At 39.9% G+C, this 23,693-nt stretch overlaps 1 protein-coding gene and 1 long non-coding RNA gene across 5 annotated transcripts in view; both read right to left on the bottom strand.

The window, feature by feature from the left end:
• The window catches only part of MRTFA (myocardin related transcription factor A), a 213,949-nt gene that overhangs the window by 73,693 nt on the left and 116,563 nt on the right, over window positions 1-23,693 (bottom strand). The gene's annotated exons all lie outside the window — the stretch shown is intronic.
• Window positions 1,079-10,875, bottom strand: LOC147578873 (uncharacterized). Its single transcript, XR_015253284.1, has 2 exons — window positions 8,934-10,875; window positions 1,079-8,679 (listed from the first exon to the last, which is right to left on the bottom strand). It is a non-coding gene; the product is annotated as an uncharacterized LOC147578873 (long non-coding RNA).

Genomic DNA, 23,693 nt, shown 5'->3' with positions numbered 1-23,693 from the left:
AATATCTGGAGACATTTCTGCGTCACAACGGGAAGGTGGCTACTGGTATCTAGTAGGCAGCAGGCAGGTATTTTGCTAAATACCCTACAACACACAGGAGAGCCCCCCACAACATGACCCCAAATGTCGATAGCACTCAGGCTGAGAAACCCTCCAGAGATCCCATGAGGTGGGCACTACTGTTGTTTCCATTTTTCAGATGAAGAAACTGAGGCATCGAGAAGATGAGTAACTTGCCTAAGGTCACAGATCTGGCAGATGGCATAGCCAGAGTTTGAACCTAACAGTGTAGCTCCAGAGTCTATTCTCTTCTCCAGAGGCTATTCTCTTATCCTTTCATAAGAAAGACAGACAGGGGCGCCTGGGTGGCTCAGTCGGTTAGGCGTCCGATTTCAACTCAGGTCACGATCTCGCAGTCCATGAGTTCGAGCCCCGTGTTGGGCTCTGGGCTGATGGCTCAGAGCCTGGAGCCTGCTTCCGATTCTGTGTCTCCCTCTCTCTCTGCCCCTCCCCCGTTCATGCTCTGTCTCTGTCTCAAAAATAAATAAACGTAAAAAAAAAAAAAAATTTTAAAAGAAAAAATAAGAAAGACAGACAATAGTTAGGAAGCTTACCCATAACTTTCTTTCCTCCTCCGAGATTCCAGGCTTGTTTGGAAGAATGAATTATTTATTTGTTCATTCATTCTGAATTCCGTCTATCTATCTGACCATCTACTTAATATCTAAGTATTCACTTAGCATCCACTACATGCCAGGTACTGCTCAAAGCAATTCTAGGCAAATAGGATCTCTGTCCTGTGGGACTTATGTTCCTCACTCATACTCACTCCCCCACCGTCCTTACTAGTCCTTGAATATGCTAAGCGTGATCACAGCTGTGTCTGCACAAGTCTTCCCCCACACCCCCCACACACATACAAAAACAAGAGCATGGCTCACTCCTTCCACTTCCTTCAGGTCTCTGTTCAAATGTCTCTTTCTCGGAAAGGCCTTCCCTGACCATCCTTTCTAAATTACCTACAGACTCTCATCATCCATCTCTCTTCCCTGCTTTCTTTTACTTTTTCTTTAAAAAAAAAAAAAAAAAAAGATTTTATTTTTAAGTAGTCTCTACACCCAATATGGGGCTCAAACCTACAACCCTGAGATCAAAAATCGCACACTCCACCAACTGAACCAGCCAGGTGCCCCTCCTGCTTTATTTTTCCTAACAGCACTTATCATTCCTAATAATACGTTACACATGTGCTTGTTTTCACTGGCTTCCCTCACAAACCGAAGCTGAGAAGTCCACCCGGTGCCCAGTGCATTCAGTAACTAGTTGTTCAATGACTGGATGAACATATGTCCTTCCAAACTAACCATTTCCTCACGACTGCCACCTCTCATCTGGACTTCTGCAACTGCCTCTTATCTGGTCTCCCCACCACCTTTCTTAGCCTTCTTCAATCTTCTACACTAAAACCACAATCATCTTCCTCAATGGTAAATCTAAGGTCACGCCTCTACTCCAAACCCTTTGATGACCTCCCGTTGCTCTTACGATAAAGTCCAAACTCCTAACATGGCTCTTAAGGCTCCCCTGAATCTCAAAGTTATGTTCTTACCATTCATCTTCTCAAATTGCTTCAGTCACGGAAGCAGCAGTAACAGCTAATGTGTACTGAGCATTTGCTGCGTGCCAGGCACTAATCTAAGGGCATTATATGTCCTAAATCATTTACTCCTAAACTGAAGTAGGAATTACTGTTATGTCTGTTTTCAGATGCAGAAACTGAGGCATAGAGAGGTAACTGTCCAAGGACAACTAGTAAGTGGTAAGGCCAGGACACAGGCTCAAGTGGCCAAGCTCTGGAGTCTTCGCTCACGTCCATTACACTATGTTCTCTATACCAACTGCAACCAGAGCCCCTCAGTTCCGTGAGTGCACTACCTCACTTCACACCTCCAGGCCTCCACATCACACTCTACTGAAACAGCCTTCGGCTCACAGCTTAAACACTCCTTCCTTCGCGAGGCGAGGCCTTTCTGTGATGTTCGCTGGCATTGTTTGGATCACCCTGCCCTGTTCTCCCCTGACATTCTGAATTTCCCATTATAACCTCCATTCGATTTTATTATAGTTACTTATCTGCTTTCACCACTAAGTTTCAGGTTGCACAAGGGCACAGACCATGTCTATCTTGTGTACCACTACACCCCCAGCACATGGCCCAGGCCCTGGGACGCATGAGGGGCTGAGTGAATAATTTCACAAGGCAGTAGGACCATGTAGCCTTTCCTAATCCCCCTCCAAAATTCATTCATTGGTAGAGAAACAATGCCCTTATGGCACATGTTTTATGCTTCATATTTTTTTATATATCTATTAAAAAGGGTGCATACAGGTATCATTTTTCCGTATGCTTGTGAAAAGTAGGTTATCTTATACATTGTTGAGACCTTGGAAGTGACTTTCACAAACTCTGCACTTAAAATGCTGTGTATAAAGGATTACTCTGGATTATTTCTTAAAACTGCCTATAAATCTACAATCATCGCAATAAAAATCCAATTTAAGAAATAATTATCGTAAGAAATAGGTTGATAAATAATTACTCGGGAGCTTAAAATGACTCCCCACTATCTGGTAAAGGAAAAACTCTCCGATTTAACATTCAGAGTTCTCAATAATCCAGTTCATTACCTATTCAACCCAATCTTCTCTTGCAACTACCCTGCATCTCCTATTATAATCAGGTGAAAACTTTACCCTTCTTCACATACCACATCTAGTCTAGTTTCCAGATCCTGCCTTAGAATGTTCTTCCTATCTGAATACTATCTGACTCACCCTCCCCTCCTCTGACTCCTCTTGCCTTCCCAAATGGCACTTTTTCTCTAAGGCTTAGCTCTCAACTTACCTCCACTGTGAAGTTTTCCTCACCTCATTTATCTCTTTTAGGATCTTATAATCCTCTGTAACCCCTGTACCTCCAACAAGAATATAAATTTCCTGAGTTTCAGAATCTCTCCTTCTACTCCTTGGGAACTCCCCAGAGTACCTATCGGAGTGTTAAGTATATAGTCAATAATTAATAAACGCTTGCTGATTAAAGGAGAAGTCTCACATTAGCCACGCGTATTATGAAGCCTCAGTCATCCATGCTAACGGCAGAGCCACTGCAGAGAAAGACAATCTGCTGGCTGAGTCCAGCTATTGTTCAGAGTGGCCAGGAACGCCTGTATAGTTCCTGTTAGCACTGTGTAGTGGTTTCCAATTTTCCAGGAAGTCGCAGAGCCACTGCAAATGGTCTCACTACACAATTCTTCTCCTGTCAGGGCCCAGAGCCTGCTCAGCTCATCATTCCATACTGGCAAATGGCTGTATAACTTTTCCTCATCTGTGACACAAAGATAAAAATAAGCAGAGGTAGTCATATTCTAAACATCTGCTGGTTCACACCTTCTCCTAATAGGGAGATCATTGTTTGGACACAAAAGATCAACTATTCTAACTCTTACTAGGCAAATACCTTGTTTGTCTCAACAAAATGCTTTTGTAAACAGAATACGGTGGCAACATCAATAAGACTTTGAAAGAGAGAGTTGCCAAAGAAAACCCCTGTGATGATCTACTTTTAGGATGATCCAGAATTGATAAAAAGCCAAATTCTTCCCATAGTCCATAGAGATTTGCCTCGGCCTACAGCTATTTTTCCTAAGTGTTTCTAAACTCCTAAAATTCTTTCTGGTTTGCTTCTCTTTCTCATCCAAGTGGTCGAAATGTTCTTGTAACAATGTATCCACAACTGAAAAGCTAAGTTTCTCAGCCTGAATTTTTGTTTATACCTGGTAGAAGCTACAGCTCTCTCCCAGAGGGATTTCAAAATGCCTGAGCTTATCTCCAGAAAACTCTTCAAATACTTTCAATAACCTAATAACAACAGCTTTGCTACTAAAAAATTTCCCAACATCTTCCTCCTTTGGCAGGCCCTGCTGAAATCCCCCTCCCCATAAGGGGGAATCTGAGTAAAAACACTGCCAGCTTCAAGTTCCCTTAGGCAAGTTTCCAGCCCCAGTCAAGGCCATGAGGTTAAACATTTCTCAATGACGCAGGCTCCCTCAGAGGGAGGAACAAGAAAAAAAAATCAGAACTTATTCTTCCCAGTGCAGTAAATCAAGAGAGAGCGGCCAAGTCCTAAAAAAAATAAGTATAAGTTAAACTACATACTGTTTGCTCTGCAAAGGCCCCCAGTAAGAGCACAGAACTGGCACAGAACTGGGGTGGGAGACAAGGCAACTGCAGCACCAGCAGTCCAGTCAGGTTGGCAGATAAACCTCTAGGCTCTCCAGAGAATCTCTGGAATATTAATAATGGGTATGTCTCCAATCACTGTATGATCTTTGATAACTAGAGCAGCTGAAGCAGTGATGGAATCGGTAGTTGTGGGGTAAGGAAATGGGAGTCATACATGAAACAAGTCATTATTCAGGATTCAAATGTGTATTAGGTAACAGGTGGGGAAAACTAAAGGAAAGAACACTTAACCTCTTGGGGAAAGAGTATAAGCCTGATCATAGAGAAAGCAAGCTCATCTGAGGGGTTAGCAGGGCTCTTGGACCTTTGGCCACCTGCAGATAGATAAAAGAATGAAAAAATCAGAACTCCTCCCCCCAGAACTGCTTTATAGACAATAGAACTTTAGAGTTAAAAGGGTCTAATCCTCACAAGGAGATACCAGTAATGAGAATATTATGAACATCTGTACAGTGCTCTCCTTCTCAAAGTGCCTCCACTCACTTAGTTCTGAAATAACAACTGTTACGTGCCTGCTGTGCACCAGGAACTGGCTGGGGGGGAGAGGGGGGTACAGAATTAATTATTAAATGATTATTTCTAATGATGAGACCCGCCAGGAATAATTATGTAATAAAATAATCACTCTGGTGGTTTGTACCAAGTACAGGGAGAGCACAGGAGAAGGAGCACCCAAGCCTGTCTGGAATCAGAGACCACATGCATCTCAGAAGAGGCAGCCCTTGCTGGGACCTGAAAGACAAGTGGATGTTGGTAGGTTGGCAAACAGAGAGATGAATGGTCAAGTCACAGAGAAGATTATATGCAAAGGAAGAGAAAATTAAAAGAGCACAGAACGTTCTGGAAAACTAAAAGCAGTTCAGCATTGCTGGAGACTTTAAAGTTGGAAGTGACAGGAGATGACTGAATAATTAGTCAAAGGCCAAACACAAATGTAATAGTTTAAAATTTTACCCCACAAGAAATGGAAGAATTCTGAGAAGAATAAAACGATTAGAAGTGATTGTTAGAAGAAGCATGTTGGGGGCTGTATGAAGGACAGATTAGAGAAGAGTCATGCTATAGGCAGGGAGACCAATCAGGAGGCTATGAAACCACAGTGAGAAATGAGAGTCTGACTGAAGGCAGTGAGACAAAATAGGAACAGTCAAAGCAGAACCAGCATCTTAGAACTCAGAGACCAAACAGATGCAAGGAATATAGGAAAAGAGGAATTGAGAAGGACTCCTAATCTTCTGATTAGGCAACTGGTACCAAGTTAGGAGATGCAGGGGTAGTCGTGGGGAATGGTGACATCATCTTTAAGTATGCAAAAGCCTGAAGTTCATGTGAGTCACCCAAATGTCCAGGTGGGAAGAATGAGTGGATTAAATGAACCCAGAGCCCAGGAAGTAAGCTGGGGATAGAAGTACAAATGCAGACATCTGGGATAGTGGCAGTTGAGGCCACAGCTTGGGATGAGATTGCTGGGGAGAGTGTGCAGACTTAGGAGAAAAAGGGGTCAAGGACTAATCCTGGGAACTACATTAAGGGACACGAAGAAGAAAAAACTGCAAAGAGACTGAATAGTGTACAGAGAGGCAGAAGGCAAGCTAGAGAGAGAATGGGATCTGTAGTTCAGCTGCCCTGGGTCTGAACACCTTCCCTATTTGGGGGAAATTCCAAGATAGGGGAAGACAGGCCCCTCTACCGAGTACAGAAGCAGAAGAGGAATAGACAGTCCCTCTCAGCATCCTGGCCTCTAGCTCACAAAACATAACCCAGGTCAGCCAACAGATCCTCCCATTTAGAACTCTGAAGATTGGGGGGATGACACAAAGATCGAAAACACAGCCAGAAATTATTCATGGCACTGTGGCAAGTGTCTACTGGTGGCAGTGCCAGGAGCATCAAGTGTTCGTGGGAGACCAGACCAGCAGCAATAGCGCAGAAGGACCAGTGAGCAGTGCCAGTCCTCAGCAGACTGGCCATGTGACATGTTCTTCTCTATGTGCTCTTCACTCAATTTCTGACCGTTGTTGGCCAGCTCTCTCCTTAAGGCTGTGCACTATATAATACTCTTCCCAAAAATGTATTTTATGCTTAGGTTAACCAAGATTACATAGAGAACTCTGAGCATAGAATGAGGAAAGAGCATCAAATAGGGTCAAACAGTAAAGAAGGTCAGGTAAGAGGAGGCCTAAAATGGGCCCCCTGCATAGGGTGACTAGAACAGTTGGTGATCTTGGTGAAATTGTTCATGTGTTATGTCATTCCATCCTTACGACACCTTCTGAGGAAGATAAGCCAGGCACTACATCTTTACTTTAACAATAAAAAAATGAGACTAGGGGCACCTGCGTGGCTCAGTTGCTTGAGCATCCAACTCTTGACTTCAGCTCAAGATCCCAGAGTTGTGGGATTGAGCCCCGCATTGGGCTGAGCATAGAGCCTGCTTAAGATTCTTTCTCTCTTTCTCTCTCTCTCTCTTCCCCTCCCTCTCCCCTGCTCATGTTCTTTCTCTTTAAATTTTTTTTTTTTTTTTAGCGAGGCTAAAAGACACTAAGAGGATTGCTTAAGGTCATATGGTTCTTTTTACTATTCAAGGTTGCCCTCAAGAAAGTTATTTTATGGATGTTCATTTCAGGAGACGTTAAACGTTTATACTAATTCTTTATACCATGTATCAAATGACACAGATGATGACCACATTTGGTTCCCAATCCTAGACTTCCAGCTTCCTTAATTTTGGTAATATAAGAGGATCCTAACAAAAGTACTAGGATCCTTGTAGACAACCACCCAGAAACATACCTCAAGGAACATGAGGCTCCCTGCCATCACCCTTCCACAGCTCATGCAAGGTACCATGGTCACTACTTAAAGAATACATCATCAGCTATAAGGAGTCCTCAAGTGGAAGAAGGGATCTTCTATTCCTGACCATGAGAACCACTGTGGGAATAAGCGGTTGAGAGCTTTCAAAAGAAGATGATTATTTCTCAACTTCATTCCTTTGGGATATGTCACAGCCAGGAAGGGAGAAATTGGAAAAAGCAGCTTTCACAAGCTGCCAAATCCATGTCCTAGTCCCAGGGGATAATTAGCCAATGAGGTTTTGTGGAGTTGATGTAATGTTGGCAGAGGCTAATGTTTTATGGTTAAACATGTAGCCTCTTGATATTTAGCTACAGGGCTAAAAGGATGACATCTTGAAAGGCCAAGAAACTCAAACCCATAACACCACCACTTAGCAATTTGCATCTTAAAAGTAATTTGTAAACTTTAACTGACACATCTTTATCATGAATAGTTTACAAGAAATTTATTAAACAGTGAATTTTCTAAATCTTATTTAACTCTTTTACTAAGGAAAGAAATTTCTAAGCACCTTCGGAGAACAAAGACAATTTAGAAAGCTTAAAGTAACAAAAGAAAGAAATTAGAAGAAAGGAAGTTTTCCAAGAAATAAAGTCTGTTTGTGGTACTTTAATCCCACTACCAGTATACCAAGTTTAAAGCTGTCTGACGTCCTTATGAAAACAATTTTTGAAACTGAGACACTAAACCAAGAGCTTTCAGGAACACCGCGTATCTCACAATAATTGTCTATCTTCACCTTAAAAGTTCTCTGAGATGCAGGAGGTAAGAGATCAGCGGGCAGGGAGCATGAGCATTCAGATGCTGACACTCTTGGTTTGAGCCTGAGCTATTACATTTCAAAATGGACACTGGCTCTTTTAATGAAAACTGTTAAGTCCTTTGACTTAAATATGCCACAGTGATCTCCCAAAGCCTGAGACAATACCAGTACATTAAAAAGAAAACATTTAAATCTCTAACTAATTAGCTGGAACACCCAGTGCTCCCAAATATGTGCTAGCTCCATACTTGAAACAGGAGCCAATTTTTGGTTCAACCCTAAGCAGATGTATGTATACCTAGAGACGGGATATGAATACTCCGTAGTTTATATATCTTGACAGTTTCACAAAAATTGAGAACAACCTTTCTCAAAATGAATGAAGGAAAGGGAAAGCTGGTACAAAAAAACATGACCCTCTACATTTTAAAGAGAGACTTGAGGGTTATCCTTAGCAGGATGATTTGTACTTGCTCTACGAGAAACAGAGGAGGGTTGGAGGACCTGAATACTGAATGTGCCAGGAGTGGCTTTCTTCTTCTCTGTATCTCCAATATTTCATGTTCACGTCATTCACTCATTAACATACATTTATTCACCACCTGTTATGTATCAAGCTAAACAGACGCTGGAAATAAAATAGTAAAACAAAATTAACAGTAATAGGCAGGTACATGCCTTCATAGAGTTTATAATCTAGTGAGGGAAAATTGAACCAAAAAAATCCCATAAATAAATATATAATCTCGGGGCGCCTGGGTGGCGCAGTCGGTTAAGCATCCGACTTCAGCCAGGTCACGATCTCGCGGTCCGTGAGTTCGAGCCCCGCGTCGGGCTCTGGGCGGATGGCTCAGAGCCTGGAGCCTGTTTCCGATTCTGTGTCTCCCTCTCTCTCTGCCCCTCCCCCGTTCATGCTCCGTCTCTCTCTGTCCCAAAAATAAATAAAAACGTTGAAAAAAAAATTTAAAAAATAAATAAATAAATAAATAAATATATAATCTCAAAGCACATGAAGAAAGAGAGAGTGAGAAAGAATGAAAATAATCAGAGAGGAAAAGGAGAGAAAGAGGGAGGACAGGACATTTTCTGAGACTTGAGGATGAGTAGGACAATAAACAGATGGGAAACAGCGGGGAGGGAAGGAAGGAAGGAGAGGTGGATAAAACCCAGGAAGCGAAAAGGGGGAGGGGTGCTGAAGTTAAACAGGTAGGCAGATAAAACTATGCACACTGACTGGGAAACATACTTACTATCCCAGTAGTACCAATACCGACTGCAGGGCCAGATATGACCCAAGCTCTGACTCTTAACTAGCAAGGTAGAATATGATCCCTGTGCAAGTGGGGACAATAAGTTTTTCTAGATTCTGAAATACCTTCCATGTAATACCTAGAAATTCTGAGTATATAAAAAATATACTTTGTCTTCAAATTTATCAAGACTTTTCTAAAAACATTCATACTGACACCATAGTTGGGATTAAACATAAATTAGCAACATTGAGTCAGTCGACCAAAAGCCTAACTGCAAGGGGATCTTTAGGATAAAAGCTAATGGAAGATTACAGGATTTGCAAATATCTCATGGACTGACTTAACAGATACAAAACTCAGTTTTTAAGATTCTTGAAAGCTCTGTACTACAGAGCTCGACAGAAAAGGGGGAGGGAGGCAAGGGACCTTTTTTCTTAACAGAGCCAGCAAGGACCTTCACATGGAAAATGTTCCTACTCTAAAGATATACAGGTTTAAATTTACTTCTTACCCACAGAAACTATTTGCTACATCGGAAAAAATTTCTAACGCACATTTATGGCAAGACACTCAAGAGGTTTTGCTTAGTTTCAAACATATGACACTAGTGTTCTGGCCATGGGTGTAGAGTCAGAAATCTTACTACACTGTAATTCAAAATAGCATCCTTTTTAATCCTCATGAACAGGTACAAGACTGTTAAAAACATGGAAACTTTCTAAATCAGGTTATGTGCAGAGAAAAGGTCGTCCCTATGCAGAAAGGAGGTCTAGGACAACAGAATTTAATACAAGTATTCCAAAAGACGAAGAAATTAAAGGTTTTTTGTTTTTGTTGTTTTTAATGGTTACGTCATAGTATTCTGGGGAGAGGAATAAGGCAGGAAGAGAAGGGGGCAAAAAAGGTTAAGGAATGTACTGAAAGAAAAGGACAAAGGAATCTAGATGAGTTGGGTAGACAAGAGGTGCTATAAAAATTTGGAGGATAAAAGGATTTGAAACTCAATCTAGAAAGCAAAATAACGTAGTGGTAAAGAACACAGTTTCTGAAGCGATCACGTAGGTGTAATCTAAGCTCTACCACTTATTTGGTGTGTGGCATTGACCGAATTCCTTATCCACTTTGCCCTTTAATTTCAACATCTGTAAAATGGAATAGTAAGAACATCCATCTCATATAGTTGTTGCAAACACTAAGCGTTAATATATGGGGGCACATGGGTGGCTCAGTCCAACTCTGGATTTCAGCTCAGGTCATGATCCCAGGGTCATGGGATCAAGCCCCACGCTGGGTTCCACGCTGAGCATGGAGCCTGCTTGAAATTCTCTATGTCCCTTTGCCCCTTCCCCCCATTCACACATTCCCTCTCTAAAATTAAAAAAAAATAAATTAAAATTAAAAAAAAAAGAGTTAATATATGTAAGGAGGCCTGGAACACTGTGGCACATGGTAAATGCTATTTGAGTGCTGGCTACTATTATGTTACTTTAAATATATTTTTATATTTTTGTTGGAATTCTCACAAAATCCACTTAGAATTCCATACTCTAGAAATATGTCTCTTATGTTTTGGGATTTGTTTATCTTTGCATTTTCCTGTTTGGTCTCTACTAGTTTTTAAAGGTTTATTTTTAAAATGTAAGGCTGCTCACAGCAATCAGGAAAGAGAAAGAAAGAAAGAAAGAAAGAAAGAAAGAAAGAAAGAAAGAAAGAAAGAAAGAAAGAGAGAGAGAGAGAGAGAGAGAGAGAGAAAGAAAGAAAGAAAGAAAGAAAGAAAGAAAGAAAGAAAGAAAGAAAGGAGGGAGGGAGGGAGGGAGGGAGGGAGGGAGGGAGGAAGGAAGGAAGGAAGGAAGGAAGGAAGGAAGGAAGGAAGGAAGGAGAGGAAAGAAGGAAGGAAGGAAGGAAGGAAGGAAGGAAGGAAGGAAGGAAGGAAGGAAGGAAAGGCATCCAGATTGGGTAAGGAAGAAGCAAAACTTCCATTATTTGCAGATGACATGATATTACATAGAAAAACCCTAAAGACTTCACCAAAAAACTACTAGAATTGATAAATGAATTCAGTAGGTCACAGGATATAAAATCAATGTACAGAAAACTGTCACATTTCTATACAATAATAAAGTAACAGAGAAATTAAGAAAATCTCATTTACAACTGCACCAAAAATAATAGAATACCTAGGAATAAACTTAACCAAGGAGGTAAAAGAGCTATACTCTGAAAACTATAATACACTGATGAAAGAAACTGAAGGTGACACAAACAGAAAAGATATTCCATGCTCATGGATGAGGAGAATGAATACTATTAAAATGTCCATACTACCCAAAGCAATCTACAGATTTAATGCAATCCTTGTCAAAGTACCAACAACATATTTTGCAAAACTAGAACAAATAACCCCTAAGAATGTATGGAACCACAGAAGACCCCAAATAGCCAAAGTCATCTTGAAAAAGAAACATAAAACTGGAGGTATCACAATCTCAGATTTCAAGATATAATACAAAGCTGTAGTAACTAAAACAGTATGGTACTGGCACAAAAATGTACTGGCACATTGATCAATGGAACAGAATAGAGAGCCCAGAAGTAAATCCACGGTTACATGGTCAATTAATCTTTGACAAAGGAGGTAGGAATATGCAACAGGAGTGGTGTCAAATAAAGCCTTGACAGGATCCTGGGCCGCTATTTTGGTCTTGGGGGGGGGGGGGCAGACTATGCAATGGGAAAAAGATAGTCTCTTCACAAATAGTGTTGGGAAAACTAGACAGCTACATGCAAAAAACGAAACTGGACCACTTTCTTACACCATACATAAAAATAAACTCAAAATGAATTAGAGACCTAAATATGAGACCTGAAACCATAAAAGTCCTACAAGAGGGCACAGGCAGTAATTTCTCTGACATCAGCCATAGCAACATTTTTCTAGATATGTCTCCTCAGGTAAGAAAACAAAAGCAAAAATAAACTATTGGAACCACATCAAAATAAAAAGCCCCTGCACAGAAAATAAAACAATTAACAAAACTAAAAGACAGCCTGCTGAGTGGGACAAGATATTTGCAAATGACAGATCCAGCTGGAGTTAGTATCCATAATATATTTTAAAAACATAATACTTGGGGCACCTGGGTGGCTCAGTCAGTTAAGTGTCCAACTTCGGCTCAGGTCATGATCTCACCGTTTGTGTGTTCGAGCCCTGCATCGGGCTGTGTGCTGACAGCTCAGAGCCTGGAGCTTGCTTCAGATTCTGTGTCTCCCTCTCCCTGTGCACATCCCCCACTTACACTCTGTGTGTCTCTCTCTCAAACATAAAAAAAGTTAAAAATTTTAGAAAAACACCCCAAAACCAAATAATCCAATTAAAAAATAGGCAGACTACATGAACAGACATTTCTCCAAAGAAGACATACAGATGGCCAATAGACACATAAAAAGATGCTAACATCACTCATCATCAGGGAAATGCAAATCAAAACCACAATGAGATATCACCTCACCTGTCAGAATGGCTAACAAAACACAAGAGGTAACAAGTTTGGCAAGGTCATGGAGAAAAAGGAATCCCCACGCACTGGTGGTGGTAATACCAACTGGTGCAGCCACTGGGAAAACACTGAGTTTCCTCAAAAAATTAAAAATAGAATTACCATATGATCCAGTAATCCCACTACTAATTATTTACACAGAGAATACAAAAACACTAATTCAAATCAATATATGCACTTTTGTTTATTGCAGCATTATTTTAAAATAGTCAAATTGGGGAAGCAACCAAAGTGTATACACACACACACACACACACACACACACACACACACACGGAATACTACTGAGTCATAAAAAGAATGAAGTCTTGCCGTTTGCAACAACATAGACGGATCTAGAGGGTATAAGGCCAAGTAAAATAAGTCAGCCAGCGAAAGACAAATATGATGTAATTTCACTCATATGTGGAACTTAAGAAACAAAACAAATGAACAGGGGTGCCTATGTCAGTTAAACGCCTGACTTCAGTTAGGTCATGATCTCACGGCTCATAAGTCTGAGTCCTGTGTTGGGCTCTCTGCTGTCAGCGCAGAACCTGCTTCAGATCCTCTGTTTCCCTCTCTCTCTGCCCCTTCCCCACAGGTGCACATGTGTGTGTGTGCGAGCGCGCCCGCACACACGCACTCTCTCTCAAAAATAAAAAAAAAATACTTAAAAAACAAAGAAAAAAAAGATACAATAAAACAGACTCTCTAAATTCAGAGTACAGACTGGTGGTTACCAGAGGGGAGGCTGGTCGGAGGGGGTATGAATGAAGTTGGCGAAGGGGATGAAAAGTATACTTTTTGTGATGAGCACTTAGTACTGTAGAGAACTGTTCAATCACTATATTGTACATCTGAAACTAATGTAACACTGTATATTAATTATACTGGAATTAATATATATAATATATATTATATAAATTTATTTTTTATAAATTTTGTATCTTATAAATATTTTATAAATTCATTATATAAATATATATAAAAAGCTAACTTGGTTATGCTTAAGGGAAATAACAGAAGATTTATCCACCTTTGGGGCACAGTTTTAAATGGGAAAACACCTTACCCAGTGTTCAGTATTGTCAGGTCAAAGAATTGAGTGAGGGCAAAGGAAGGAAATCTCAGGGAGAAAATTCAGAAATCACCTACAAAGCTGATCTTTCTAACTTAGAAATGATTTCCCAGAACTATTCCCTTGAGAGGTTTTGTGTAGTATAGCACATTTCCTAGCAAGAGATCAGGGGCTGGGAGAGAGAAATGGTGTAGGTAGGAAAGAAATTCATGTATTTGTTTGTGTTTGTTTGTAGCAATACCTAACAGTGCCACCACCTTTTTTCCCTTTGCTTCCTTCCTTCAAGAGTCATTTTACCCCCAACCTCCTGGTGCCCAAATTAGCTCTGGTACTCTACAGTAGAGGTGAAAGGCAACAGACCCGATGTTATACCCAACGGACCATTTTCTGCTGCACATAAAAGGAAAACAGCAAGGGTGCCTGGGTGGCTCAGTCAGTTAAACATCCAACTCTTGATTTTGGCTCAGATCATGATCTCATGGTTCATGGGATCGAGCGCCACACTGGGCTCCAAATTGAAAGTGTGGTGCTGCCTGGGATTCATTCTCTCTCTCTCTCTCTCTCTCTTTCAAAATAAATAGATTTAAAACAAAAAAGGACAAGAGCAATACAAGTAAATAGAATGTTCCATAAACTTAACAAAAATTAGAACAATTACACCCACTCCTACCTTTGAAAAGAACAGCAACAGAATCATGTTAGTTCAAAAGCACAAGAGCATAGTCTGACTGGAACTGATCAATCTAAGTTCACTTTGTAAACAGACTAGATGGAAAAGGGAGAGAGAAAACAATAGAAGTCAGAGTCCTTGGGTTAATTTGTGGTTCAGTTGTTAGCCTATAAGAAAAAGGATTTTTTAAGTTTATTTGTTTATTTTGAGAGAGAGAGAGGGAGTGGGGGAAGGGCAGAGAGAGAGAGGAATCCTAAGCAGGCTCTGTGCAGTCAGCACAAGCTCGATGCAGGGTTCAAACTCACAAACTGCGAGATCATGACCTGAGCTGAAGTCAGATGCTTAACTGACAGCCACCCAGGTGCCCCAAGAGTTTTAACCTAAAGATCACTTTAAGCTTACAACAATTAGAGATAATTTTATAAGTTTTAAAAATCAATTTTATTGAAGTTTAATTTAGATATAATATACTTCACCCATTTTAGGCATGTAGTTCAATGCATTTTGACAAATGCATATACCTGCATAACTACTACAATAATAAATACACATTTTCATCCCATAAAGTTCTCTTATGCCCCTTTGCAGTTAACTTCTCTGTTTCTGGCCCCAGGCAACAACTGATTTGCTGTCTGTAACTCTAGAGAATCTTGCATATTGTTTATACAATTTTTTTCTATTGAGAAATAATTCACATACCATACCGTTCAATTCACCCAAAGTGTATAATCCAGTAGTTTTTAGTATATTCTCAAAGGTGCGCAACCATCACTATCTAGTTCTAGAACATTTTCATTACCTCCCCCCACCAAAAAAAACCCATATCCATTAGCAGTCAGTCAACACCCCATTTCATTCCCCAACACCAGGTCCTGACAACCAATGGTCTATTTTCTGTCTCTATGGATTTGCCTATTCTGGACATTTCATATAAACAGAATTTACAATATGTGGCCTTTTGTGTCTATCTTCACTTGGCATGGTTTCAAGGTTCATTTGTTTCACAGACCGTATGTGTACTTCATTCCTTTTTATGGCTGAATAACATTCCATCGTAAAGATATACCACATTTTGTTTATCCATTCAACTGATGGACATTTGTGTTGTTTCTACTTTTGGCTAATGCTGCTATTAACATTTGTGTTTAAGTTTTTGTGTGGACAAACATTTTCAATTTTCTTGAGTATACACCTAGGCGTGGAATTGCTGGGTCATATGGTAAGTCTATGTTCAATGTTTTGAAAAGCTGCCAAACTGCATTTTTCAAGTAAGCTTTTTATGTTGAGGTAATTACAGATTCATATGCAAGTTACAAGAAATAATACAGGGAGCGTGCCTCGGTGGCTCAGTCGGTTAAGTGTCGACTTCAGCTCAGGTCATGATCTCACAGTTCATGAGTCCGAGCTCCAGGTCAGGTTCTGTGCTGATAGCTCAGAGCCTGGAGCCTGCTTTGGATTCTGTGTCTCCCTCTCTCTCTGCTCCTTCCCCACTCTGTCTCTCTCTGTCTTAAACATAAACATTAAAAAAAAATAATAAAGAATACAGAGAGATCCCACATATCCCTCACCCAGTTCCCTCCAATGATAACATCTTGCAAAACTACAGTGCAACATTACAACCAGGATATTGACAGTGATACAATCGAGATACAGAACATTTCCATCATGTTGACCTTTTATAACCACATCTACTTTCCTCCCAGACCCTGACAACCATCAATCTGTTCTCCATACCTATAATTTTATCATTTCAAAAATGTTATACAAATGAAATCCTACAGTACATAACCTTTTGGGATTGGCTTTTTCACTCAGCATAATTGTCTGGAGAGACATCCCAGATGTTTTATGTATCAGTAGTTTGGTCCTTTGTTATTACTATTATTATTATTACTGAATAGTATGTTGCAACCTGCATTTTTAAGGACATTATATAAATGGTACCATTCAGTATATACTCATTTGAGTCTAGCTTCTTACATTCAGCACAACGTTTCTGAAATTCACCCATGTTTTTTATTTAAAATTTTTTTTTAATGTTTATTTTTTTGAGAGAGAGAGAGAGAGTGCACGAGCAGTGGAGGAACAGAGAGAGGGAGACAGGGTCCTTCCTAAGCGGGCTCCATGATGACAGCAGTGAACCACATGCGGGGCTCAAACTCATGAACTATGAGACCATGACCTGAGCCTAAGTCGGATGCTCAACTGACTAAGCCACCCAGGCACCCCCGTGTTCTTGAATATATCAGTAGTTTGTTCGTTTTTATTGCCAGTAATTTTCCACTTTATGGATGTACCACAATTTATCCATTCACCTGCTGATGGACATCTTTGTTCTTTCCAGTTTAGAGTCATTAAGAATAAAGCTGCTGTCAACCCTCATGTGCAAATGTGAATATGCTTCTACTTCTCTTGGATAAAGGCCTAGGAGTAGGACTGCTAGGTCATGGAGTAAATATGTTTAACTTTATAAGAAATGCCAGATTGTTTTCCAGGGGCACCTGGGTGGCTCAGTCGGTTATGCATCTGACTCTTGGTTTTGGCTCAGGTCACGATCTCAAGGTTGGTGGGATCCAGCGCCACATGGGGCTTCTGCACTGATAGCATGGAGCTTGCTTGGGTTTTGCAATCTTAGGTAAGTCACTTAACATTCTTAGTTCCCAATTTGCTCATCTGTAAAATGAAGGATCACCTCCAAGATCCCTTTTCAGGTAAACATTTCAGGTAAACATGCCAAGGAGAAGCCTATTTGTTCTTTCTCCCCAAAAGTCAAGAAAAATGGCTAAGAAGGTGTCAAATTGTGAACATTTCTCAAATGCAGAATACTGTACTAGGAACAAGTTTTCTTTTTTTTTGTTTCCTATTTATCCAACGCTCCCACACTAATTAGAAATCATATAATCTTTCTAACCACTGCATTCTTCTCTTCTCATTTTTATCATTTTGGGCAGTGCTTACCATCCAAGAAATACACCAACAAGTCACCTTAGTGTTACCCGTTTACCTCAAAAACAAAGTCAACATAAATACGTTAGGACAATAGAGCTCAACTTTAACACGCACCTGAGGACCGTGTGCAAATGAAGATGGTGACTGTGTGTGTGAGGGGGGCCTGAGACTCTGCATTCCTAAAAAGCTCTCAGGTGATACAGATGCTGCTGGTCTTTGCAATACGCTTTGAGCAGCAAGGTATTAGAAGACTGAGGTCATAGTTTCCGTTTGGGCAGCTTCATTAATGTTGACACCATAAGTTTTCAATACTCTCTACACAACCGAATATTTTATAAATTAGTCTTACGCACTGATTTGAGTAATATAATATAACTGATTCTCAAGAGAATATACTAAGTTAACAGTTCAGAAAATCAAGGCCAGTTTAATTAACACTTTAATTCTTCAACATAAAAGCTTCAGGTCCTATTTATAAGGCAAAGATGAGGCAATATGAGTTTTGGCTTTCTGATGAAGAACAGATGGACTGTCAAGAGGATTTCACACTTAAACCCTAGGGTCAAAGGACAAAATACATTATGAAAACATAGCTTCAAATAATTAAAGCATTTTATACTACTGCCATTATTTATGCCTATGAGAATTCAAATTCTTACCCATCAAAAACAAAAAAAAAAACTTCATATGTTTTTACTTCATAAAACTTCTGAAAGGTTCAGCAAATTGAGAGTAGTTCGTGTGCTCAGGAAGGATCTATGGCTCTGCCAAGAACATGGCCTAATACAAACACTGCAAAGATGATTTTCAATAAATCTTACAAAATAGAAACAAAGGCAAAAAATGTAAAAGTGATTTATACTATTCTATACTATATTTAAACTAGACTGGTCAGAAGGAATAGCTTAATGGGATGAAGTGCCTCCTTACCATGCACTGTTTGGTCTTTGCCTGCAGAGGTCCCTAATCAATAGTTCTAGCTCCAAATCCAAGATGCTATACTTCCAGCCATTTTCTTCCTCTTATATAACTAACTGCACCTATATGACCTACATGTGCAAACACACACACAATTAAATATGGTTTTCATCTGAATACAACAGAAATGTATGTTTATGATAGAAAATCAGAGAGATACAGGAAAACTTCAAAGAAAAAAACACCCTACTACCCAGCAACAACTATTAATATTCTGGTATATATTTCTTACAGTCATTTTTTTTTTTTAATTTTTTTTCAACATTTATTTATTTTTGGGACAGAGAGAGACAGAGCATGAACGGGGGAGGGGCAGAGAGCGAGGGAGACACAGAATCAGAAACAGGCTCCAGGCTCTGAGCCATCAGCCCAGAGCCTGACGCGGGGCTCGAACTCCCGGACCGCGAGATCGTGACCTGGCTGAAGTCGGACGCTTAACCGACTGCGCCACCCAGGCGCCCCTTTACAGTCATTTTTTAAGGATCAAATGGAAAAATAGTACATTTTTCCACATCTTCAAATAATCTCATGACTACATTAGTAATCATATGAATGCACTACAAGTTATTTAACCAAACTCCTACTGTTAAAATTCAGATTTCTGCTTTAGTTTTTTTTACTATTATGAATAATACTGCTATAAGCATCCTTATACATAAATCTTATATACCTTTTATAATTTCCTTAGAACAAATTCCTAAAAGTATTTCAAGGATAAAGAAGAAACATATTTTTAAAAACTTTTGTAAGAGTTGCCAAATGCCTGGGAATGCAAGCTGGTGCAGCCACTCTGGAAAACAGTATGGAGGTTCTTCAAAAAACTAAAAATAGAACTACCCTACAACCCAGCAATTGCACTACTAGGCATTTATCCAAGGGATACAGGTGTGCTGTTTCAAAGGGACACAGGCACCCCAATGTTTATAGCAGCACTATCAATAATAGCCAAAGTATGGAAAGGGCCCAAATGCCATCGATGGATGAATGGATAAAGAAGATGTGGTATGTATATATATATATACATATATATATACAATGGAGTATTACTGGGCAATCAAAAAGAATGAAATCTTGCGATTTGCAACTATGTGGATGGAACTGGAGGGCATTATGCTAAGTGAAATTAGTCAGAGAAAGGCAAATATCATATGACTTCACTCCTATGAGGACTTCAAGAGACAGAACAGATGAACATAAGGGAAGGGAAACAAAAATAATATAAAAACAGGGAGGGAGACAAAACATAAGAGACTCATAAATATGGAGAACAAACTGAGGAGTCCTGGAGGGGTTGTGGGAGGGGGATGGGCTAAATGGGTAAGGGACACTAAGGAATCCACTCCTGAAATCATTGTTGCACTAGATGCTAACTAATTTGGATGTAAATTTAAAAAAATAAAAAATTAAATTAAAAAAAAAAGTTGCCAAATGCCAAAGAGTTGTGGCAAGTTGTCAGAATGTACAGGAATAAATTAAAAAAAAACAAAAACCAATTGGGGTGCCTGGGTGGCACAGTCGGTTAAGCATCTGACTCTTGAATTTGGCTCAGGTCGTGATTTCACAGTTCGTGAATTTGAGCCCAGCATCAGGTTCTATGCTGACAGTTCAGAGCCTGGAGCCTGCTTCAGATTTTGTGTCTTCCTCTCTCTCTGTCCCTCCCCTTGTAGAGCTCTGTCTCTCGCTCTCAAAAATAAACATTAAAAAAAAAATTTTTTTAAAGCATCAAGTACTATGTGCCAGAATTATTAAAAGCATTTTACATATATTAACTCATTTAATACTTACAACAACTTCCTGGGGCTGGCATTAGTACTATTACCATTATTATTATTACTACTATTTTATTTTATTAAAACAAATTTTTTTAACATTTATTCACATTTTGAGAGACAGAGCATGAGTTGGGGAGGGGCAGAGAGAAAGGGAGACAGAATCTGAAGAAGGCTCCAGGCTCTGAACTGACAGCACAGAGCCCGACACGGGGCTCGAACTCACAGACTGTGAGATCATGACCTGAGCTGAAGTCGGATGCTTAACTGACTGAGCCATCCAGGCACCCACATTACTACTATTTTAGAGATGAAATAACAGGCACAGAGAGGTTAAGTATTTTGCCCAAGATCACACAGCTAGTTAGTGGCAGAACTAAGAAATCTGGGTTCCAAAGTCAATGCTCTTAGATTTTTTTTAACATTTATTCATTTTTGAGAGACACAGGGGCAGAGAGGCATTTTGAGAGGCAGAGAGCGAGAAGAGACACAGAATCTGAAGCAGGGTCCAGGCTGCCAACTGTCAGCACAGAGCCTGATGCGGGGCTCGAACCCATGAACTGTGAGATCATGACCTGGGCTGAAATGGGAAACTTAACCAACTGAGCCACCTACTTGCCCCATATGCTTTTAAACACTATACCTACCCTTCTCAAACTTTGATGTCCTGACTTCTTTACCCTCTTATAGTTATTGAGAACTTCAAAGAGCTTTTCTTTTGTTAATGTGGATTATATCTACCAGTATATTTCAGATAAGAAATTAAAAGTGAAAACATTTAAAATATTTATTATTACTTTAAAAAAATAACAATAAGCCTACGTCACACGAAAACATGTTTCTATGAAAAATACAATTATTTTCCAAAACAAACAAACAAAAAAAACAAGAGTATTACTGCTTTCCTATTTTTGCAATTCATATCTACTTCATTCAATCTGTTGAGATATCACATATCATATAGCTCTGGAAAACTAGAGTGTATACTCATGAGAGGACAACAGTAAAAAAGGTAAATAGTATTTTAGTATAAATATATAAAAAGACTTCATCTCATACCTACTGAAAAGGTCTCAGGGACACCCAGGGGTTCCCCCGACCACACTGTGAGAACCACTACACTAGTTAGTACAGTGCACGCTCTACAAAATAGTTGAAAAGCATGGTCTCAGGAACACGGTCTTAGGTATTTGCCTAAAACACCTTCCAAATTTTCTGATCTATCATTTATTCAAGAATTATTTTAAGTGCTTATTATATGTGTCAGGTGCTGGAAACAGCAGAAAACAAGATCTGTCACTTGATCTGAGTGATCAAAATGAGAGAGATCCCTCATTTTGAGGTATTTATATTCTAGTGGGGAGAGTAGCAGTAAACAACAAACAAACCTATAAACAAATAAAGTGTGTGTTCCCTCAGATGATAAATGGTATGAATAAAAATAAAAGCAGGATCTTACAGGATGGTCAAGGAAGGCCCGAGAAAATGATATCTGAACCTCACCGAGAGGTGAGGGAGCAAGCCATGAGGCTACCCAGCACAAAGTGCCCCATGTGGAAGGAATATCCGGTGCAGCAGCCCTGAAGCAGGAGCGTCCCTAAGTTGTGCAGGGACAGCAAAGAGAGAGGTGCGGCTAGGACAGACCAAGTGACGGAAAGGAGCAGATGCAGTCTGAGGGTCACAGAGCTGTGGGCAGATCACACAAGACTTTGTAGCCCCTGTAAAGACTTCGGCTTTTCCTGTGAATGAGAACCACTAGCAGGTTCTAGAGAGAAGGGATCTGATCTGGCCCTCATTTTATTTTTATTTTTATTTTAGACAGAGTGTGCACGTGTGCTCGTGTGCAGTAGGGAAGAGGCAGAGGGGGAGAGAGAGAGAATCTCAAGCAGGCTCCACACTCAGCGGGGAGCTCTTCCCACCACCTGAGCCCAAATCAAGAGTCAGACACTTAACCGACTGCGCCACCCAGACACCCCTGATCTTCATTTTAAATGGAAAATAGAAGTAATTAGTGTTTAAAGTAAAAAACCTGAATGTAAACTCTTACTGTGTGTCCTGAAGCCTCTCTGAGCCTCAGTTTTCTCCGTGGTAAAATGTGAAACTACAGATGCCTCATAGACTCGTTGTCAAGATCAGACAAGGTAACACACACAAATACTTTATAATGTACAGACTATAAACATTTCATGACTAGATTTACTTCTGCCGGGTAACTGTCATGTACCCCCCTCTTCTCTAGGCCCTTATCCCATACTTACTCCACTGCTGCAGCCACCATCCCATTTATGTGACTGCCGTGAGATGAAGAAGACCCCGACACCATGAGTTCAGTCTGATATTGCCCTTTAACTTGTTGAGAGAAAGGCAGAGAAAGTTATTTTTTGTTGTTGATGGCAGAGTGAGGGTTTTTAGCATTTTTTTCCTTGTTGTTATAAAGAAAATCCTTTCAAAAACAATGCATGTGGTAATCATAAAAGTGAAGTTCCAAAAAAAACAAAACTGTATGAAACTCATCTTTATTTCATTTGGCACTGTTTTAATAAAGCTAAAACTGTGGTTCGTGGTCTTGACAGCTTGCCTCATCCAAAAGGAAACAAAAGGGAAGAAAAAAGGATAGAGACACATGGATGAATTCAAATTCCTTTGATCTGGGTCCTATTTCTAAGGGGATCCCAGATAAATTAATGAGTCAGAGAAAAGGCAGTAAGATGTAATCCAGAATACTGATGACAATAGCTGTCTGTCTGCCTACCTGTCTTCTGAGATCACCATCAAGGTATGAGATCATCAACCAGACCAGAGAAGGAAGGCAAGATAGAGGCCCACCAGAGAACCACAGGGCCTATAGCATCTGACTCCACTTCTCAGGGGCAGGAGCTAGACACCCAGGCCCTGGTTTTATCTCCACCTCTTAATATGTGAGTCAATCTGAGTAGTGATAGAAACTTGCAATGGAAAAACCCAAGGAAAACCAAGATCTCTGGGGAAAATTATAAACAATCTCCTACATCAGAGGTCTCTGAGGGTTTCTTTTAAGTATGTTACAGCAGAAAGAGCACTATCATGAGAGTAAGGAAATGAATTCTCCTTCCACCTCTACTACTAATTAATTATGTGGCTTCAGGAAATAAATTATCCTCAATGCACCAATTTCCTCTTTTTTTTTTTTTTTTTTTAAGTTTTACTTATTTAAGTAATCTATACATCCAACATGGGGCTCAAACTCACAATCCCAAGATCAAGAGTCACATGTTCTTCTGCCTGAGCCAGCTAAGCTTCCCCCAGTTTCCTCATCTTAAATAAAGGAGAGGACAAGAAACACCTAAGGTTTCCTCAAGCTCTAAAATCCTTTGAATATAAACAAAAAATATGTTTTTTTTTAAAGCCCACATTAATATTTAGATTTTTAGGATATTCAAAAGATAAGTATTGCTGAAAATTCTGAAGTTTTTCACCAGCTCTATAAATCCCTGAGTGATGTGAACACAAACAAGGGGGCCCTACCTTAAAGAGTTAACCTACTACCAAAAAGG

The sequence above is a fragment of the Puma concolor genome, chromosome B4, assembly GCF_028749965.1.
Source record: "Puma concolor isolate L17-30 chromosome B4, mPumCon1.1.hap2, whole genome shotgun sequence".
Lineage (NCBI taxonomy): Eukaryota > Metazoa > Chordata > Mammalia > Carnivora > Felidae > Puma > Puma concolor.
This window is presented reverse-complemented; position numbering and strand designations above follow the sequence as displayed.